Source organism: Morone saxatilis, unplaced genomic scaffold (assembly GCF_004916995.1).
Source record: "Morone saxatilis isolate NCDOM2014 unplaced genomic scaffold, NCSU_SB_2.0 Contig14, whole genome shotgun sequence".
Classification (NCBI taxonomy): domain Eukaryota; kingdom Metazoa; phylum Chordata; class Actinopteri; family Moronidae; genus Morone; species Morone saxatilis.
In genome coordinates this window covers 11218385-11225006 of record NW_023339696.1, presented here as the reverse complement: position 1 = coordinate 11225006, position 6622 = coordinate 11218385, and positions in this window count along the sequence as shown.

Below are 6622 nucleotides of genomic sequence, written 5' to 3'. Positions count from 1 at the left end.
GGGGGGGGGGGGAATTAATGGATTAGATATTTTGAGCTGCCTTCAGTGGCCTAGAATCTTCTCATGTTAGTCTGGCTGGCAGCGGTGCTTCTCCAAGTTTAGCAAGGTGTCGATACAGTGTACAAACATACAATGTAAATAGAATTTCTTTTTGTTAACACCCTGAGAGCATGCAACAATTTTACACAGTGATCCAAGAATACTATTTTCAAATATTAAATTTAAGGTTCTTTTATTTTCTTCTCTTATTGGCCACAGGTTCCAGTCTATCTTCCTTTACTAATCAGACGTACTATATTCCCTGTACTCTTACAATTCTGCAAAACTGCACTACTAACATGGGCTACTTATTCCTGGTGGTCATACAGGATAAAAGCATCACACCATTTCTAATATTAATCTTTGTCTGTAAATTCATTCACAGTTGATGTTTTTTTCTGTCTTTCTCTGTCTCTGCTCCCCCACATCTCCCTCCCCTCCAGCACTCCATTCATCATGTAATTGGGTGGATTATGACTAATACCAAACCCTCCGGCTGTTTGCGGGCTGTCAAGCAGCTTTTACACAGATTATAAATTGCTTAATATATTTGGATGCTTGTGTGTTTGTGTGTGTGACTGCGCGTTCTTCCACCTTTGATCTCTAAACTGTCAAATCGGGTTAGGCAGCGCCAGACATCGATATTTATCGAAGTGGAGCATTAAAACCCATATGGCACTACTTGAGCAAATCAGTAGCTTGTAATGATGAAAACGAGCACATTTATGTCTCAACACTCACAGAGAAGATCGGAGGCAACAACTGAAGTTGTCAGGAGAAAGTGTATTGATGTTGACAACCATAATTAGAGGTAATTAATTGATCAGGCGCTCTTTCATCTTTAAGAAGGCGTTCCCTAATACAGCTAAATGATGTACAAACACACTTTCTCCCTGTCTTTCACCCATCTCAAAGAGGTCGATCTAAGCTTTTACAATTCTTTTTTGTGCTTTGGTTTAGCACCTACGCATCCAACACACGCACACACACACACACACCCATTGAGAACCCTTCACTGAAGATCTTGGGTTAACAAACACTACACACGCTCCTAGGAGACCAAGGTTATACAGTGAGGAGGAGCTGCCCTGCCAAACAAAAGGACGCTGGGAGAAGTGCGGAACAAGATGAAAGCTTCACTGTTGGCATGGCAACCACCGGATGATCTGTATGGCGAGGTTTGATGTTTGACGTGTTGACGGTGCATTCTGGGTTAGAGAGAGGGAGAGGTGAAGAAAACCGGTTTGATCCAGCGCAGCTGCGTGAGAGCGCTGTTGTTTTATTGTTTTATTCTCTCTCCTCCTTTCATTAAGAGAGTGATGCTCACCATCAAACCTCTGCTCAGTGTTTCCTCTGATGCTGCTGGAGCTCATAATGCTGCCGGTCGATGTGCTCAGGCCCCGGAGCAGCTCGCAGTTTGCGTGTCCACATGTGCATTTGGGGGTTTGAGTGTGTTGCTGTTACACAAACGTATTGGTCTGATGGGCATATTGACACACCACACATTAATATTGAGTATGAGGCAGCCAGTGTTGTTCAGTGTCAATATGATGCAGATCTCTAACTGGAACAGCTACATCAAAACAGGCCACAGACATTCAACAGCAAAGTTATCCACTTAGTCTCATTGAATGGGTGTGCTACTATATGTCATACATGAGAATTCACAGGACTTTTTACTAACTTTGGAGGAAACGTTGCACACTTTTATTTTACATTAATATTCAGTGATGTTGAGTATAGCGCATACATTTATTCAGTTGACTAGTCAATCAACAGAATTGGCAAAAACGTAAATTATCGATCAATGCAAAAATGCCAAAAATTCACAGGTTCCAGTTTTTCGAACGTTTGATTTTCTTTTATGTTAGTAAGATGGATATATTTGGGTTTTGATTGTTGCTTAGATATAACAAGCAATTTGAAAAAGTTAGCTTTGGCTCTGGGAAACTGTGATGGACATTTTATAGAATAGTCAATTAATTGATTAATGAAAAGCCAATTCTCACTTTAATTGATATTGAAAGTTACAGCCCCAGTATTGAATTTTGGCTTAAAAATGATGTCATCTAGAGCTTAATTAAAAAACTGTTTTAATCAACGATTAAGAGGCACCAGCTTGTCTGTGGCAGATCCCGCTGTGGAAAGAGAAGTCCGACTAAAAATGCACTTTTTCATCTTTTCCTGGAAAGTCAATCATCTCCCTCAAGGCTCTGTCCTTTCATTTCCTCCATGCACACCCTTTTATTCCTCCATCTATCTGTCCTCCTGTGAGCGCTTTAAGTGTTAAGGGACCGACAGCTCGACAGCCGCCCATGGAGCTATTTTAAGAACCGCTCCATGTGTTGCTTCCTCACTGTCAGAGTTAGGTCAGAGTTTCCTTCTGTGGTAAGTAAAAGAGGGTGTCGTTTGGCCTTCATGTCCCCTTGTAAAGATGATGCGATGATGAATCTCTTCATCCATGCTGAGCTCTTCCTCCACCGGTGCCCCTTGTTTGTTTTCCTGTCTTTCCGAAACAACTAGTGGAAATCTTACTTTCTTGTTGTTTCTCCACTTGTTGTATACAGTATATGTGTGTGTATATATCTAAGTGTGCAGTACTTTATATGCATGTGGTGTAACCATGGTGCAAGTGATAACTGGGACCAGTGTTCCCTGGAGAGAGCAGTGGAGCATGAAAAAAGGTTTGTGGTTTGTTTACCTGCTGTTATGTGACTCTGTGCTGGAGGACAAAGGCTCCTCAGCCTTTGTGCCTTTTTCGATTTTTCTCTCTTCTCCTCTCTCTCTCTCTCTCTTCTCTCTCTCTCTCTCTCTCTCTCTCTCTCTCTTCTCCTCTCTCTCTCTCTCTCTCTCTTTCTTGCTCTCTGCTATTACCTGCCTCCCTCAGTACACCTTTCCCATTGTGTGGCTTTTTGTTTGCATTCGCACACATTCAGGCAACTTGCATCTGTCATGTGACAAGAATCTCATTTCTTGTGTGTATGCATGGTGAGTATGTGTAAAAACTCGAGCGTTCTGTGTGTTTGTGTGTGTCTCTCTGGGCTGTTAGTGTCAATCGACTGCACCGTCAGCCTGTCTCTCTCTCCCACTCTCTCTGTGCATCCTGTGTTCATCTCCCATCTCTCTGTCTCACCCGATCTATCTTCCCACTGTCACCCTCCCCTTTTAATGCCTCGCCGACTTGCTTCTTACTTGACTTGCTCTCCATTTTCCTCCCAGCCCATTTTTCACGCAGTCATCCACTCTGTATGCTCCAGACTCCAGTCTTCACTTCATTCTCATCCTCGTTTTACTTTTCTGTTTGATCTTCCCTCTGTGGGAATGTGGCATGCCAACTTAACATCCTTCAACAGAGGTCATGTCAGTCTGTCCTCTACACCTGCTGACACATCCAATCACATCAGCACACTGTTACTTAAGGAGAAGTAGTCAGTAGTTGGGGATTTTTATCGAGTGAAACCAAGGAACAACACTGACAAGATCCTGGCACAGATCAGGGTGGCCAGAAGTAGACAGGCTGGAGAACAAGTACAGCAAGAAACAAATCCAACAGAAATAAAATAAACAAAACATATCATGATGCAAATAATCCCACTTTGACCGCGGTTTGTTCAGCCCACGTAGTCATGCTACAAGCGAGGCTGTGGATCTGTTATTTCCAAAATCAGAGAACAGGCTTTAAAGTGGGTTTTTAAAATCTCAGCACCTGCTGCGATAACTGTTGAGTCATTGGTATCGATCCCTGACTTAAAATAACTCCCACAAATACAGATGTAGTGTGGTTTTGTGCTAAAGGACTGTAAAACTCTTAAAGGGGAATACTGCTGATTTTACACGTTAAAGTCTGTTTCCAGGTATTGGGGAGTACTTTATGTGAAAAGAAAGTTGTATAAAGCTATGTGTGGCTCTAGAGAGAGAGCTACACAAAGTCTGATAAATTAAAAGTGATAAGTGACATCACTTGAGGCAGTATCGGCTGAGGCTGAAGATACACAAGTCTTGTCAGTGTGGAGTAAGTAAGAAGTGAACTTACCTGAACTCGTAACTGCTTCTCATCTACATTAGCCGCTATTGACGTAACACACCTAAGATCTCAGACCAACCTGTTGGCGGTAGTTGTTCAGACAAGGAAGAATAATGCGTGCAATAAAAAATAACAAAAAAGACGATATGGCTGGTCATTGTGCATAGATTTTTATCCTTTTTGTTTTTTACCATCCATTATGAGTCAGACAATATTGTAGGAGTGCAATCCTATATTGGTGGAGTACATTTTTAATGTACCTACTTTATTTTTCCATTTCTTCTTTCTGACACTCACCCTCCTCTCTCCTGGTGTACGAGCTGCTATTCGGTCTGGTAGGTTTAATCTTATTTAAAGACAAGCTCTCTATTGATTCACCTGTGATTGTGATTTATACAGTGTGCGGCAACATCTGACATACCAATGGCACAATTTATTCATAATCAATAGACATGACTTGTTATGCAGGCGTTTAGCATGACCATTGGTCCTAGATTGTACTTTTCAAATAGGTGTAAATAATAACATTACTAATTGCTGCATTGCATTATTGAATTGTTATTAGTTCCACCTGTGTTCTAATCATTTGGGACCATTGGAGCGTGTTCTGAAGCTAGCAAGGCTATCAAAATAAGGTTGGTAAGATTTATTTAAAAAGTTAAATGACATGTTAAATACTACAAGGTGGACAGACTTTTGAGGGGGGAAAAAACCAGGTGACAAAATATCAATATATGTGAACCACTGGCTTATGTTAAAGAAATAGTCAGATTTTTTGGGAAATATACAAATTTTCATCAAAAATCATTTTTATACTGAAGGTAACAAACCTGCTATCACCTATACAGCTCATTAATAAACACTTTATTATCTTTAATTAAAAAATAAACGGAAGTTGCTGTTTTGCAGAGGTCACGTGCCAGACTTTCTCTTGGCTCTCAGCTGGTTGCCTGGCAACTGCGCTCATAGTCCCATAAAACAACATATTCACTGACATTTTTACACTTTGTTTTTGTTTGGTATTTGTACTTTAGAGTTGTTGGTAGGTGGATTTTGTTTCCTTTGGACAAGCTAGCTGTTTCCCCCTGTCTTCAGTCTTTGTGCTAACTTTGTGCTAGCTGTAACCTCCTATTTACTGTACATATCAAGTATCAAGCTTCTCATCTAACTCTCCATCATCAAGCGAATCCACATATTTTCTCAAAATGTCTAGTTTTCCTGTCAGTCTCTAAATGTACCCCGAGTCCGTGCTCCCTGGTGTTGTGTGACACTTGTACAAGGACAGTAGGTCCTCACAGGGCGAGTAGGGACGCACATACGGACTCACCCCTCCTGCTCCACATGCCTCCTCAGGGCCTGATATTTGTCAGGGTGTGTGACAGTCCAGAAGTATCTACCGATCCATCAAATGCAGAGAGAGGAAAACTAGGTGAGTCTCTGTCAAAAAGAAAGAGACTGAAAAATAGGCACATATGGACTCTGCTGCAGCATCTGTCAGGCCCAGTACATCAGTTGGAATGAAACAAGCACAATATAAAGGAAACTGTAAAATGCTGTTTTTTTGTAGCACAGCTGGAGGTCTTTAATCAATTAAGAGCGCTTCTTGGCTCTTGAATATTGGAGTAAATTGGTGGTTTAAGTGGTTCAGTCAGCTGGGAGTAGAAAGAGACGTGATGCTGAAGGCGGCACAAACTGACCATAAATACATCCCTATCCCTCGTTCTGCACCCACTCTGTACACCCCTCCTCTTCGTCACTCAATGTTTTTTTCCCCTTGTTCCCAACTACGAATGTGCATTTTAATGTATTTCAAGCTGAATCAGGATTTTGGGGGTGGGAAAGGGTCACAGATTGTGGATATGGAAAATTTATATATTTTTGGATATCTAATATTACAACATTTATTTATGTAGAAGTAGTTCATTTTTCTGTGCCATTTTCCTGCTTTTCTCCCTAGTCTCCTATGTTTGCTTTGCACTTCCTTTCTTCTTTCTACTGTCTACCGTTCATGTCTCATGTCATTTTTTTACCCAGCTGCTTTTAACCTCCCTTCCCTCTTTTCTCATCTCCCCGGGGTGCTTGCTTTAGCTGATTAGAGTGGCACTGCTTGCTTTGATTAATTGGATGAGTCTTGCCTCTGTGCCAGACTCCTCTCCTCCTCTCCTCTCCTGTCCTCTTACCCTTTCTCGTCCAGAAGCAGCTAAAACAAACACAAGGCTTGTACGTAATGGCAGTGGTGTATTGATGAAAGGAAATATCTACATCTGTGGGTGTGTCAGCAAAGATTGTGCGGGTAGCTAGAATTGTTTCCATCTATGTATCATCCATGTTTTAGCTCTCATAAAGCATAGGATATTTTGGGATGTCTGTGACATAGCACTTCAAACATAATTTTATGTATGTTTAAACTATCCAAAACATGTCTGAGCTTTAGAGAAATTGAAATGTAGAAATAAATAACACAGATGTAGGTATCTACAAAATTAGGTATTTTTTGTGTAAGCCTAAAGTTTAAAATGTAAACACTCTTTAAACAGATCATCAATGTAGGACTGCAAG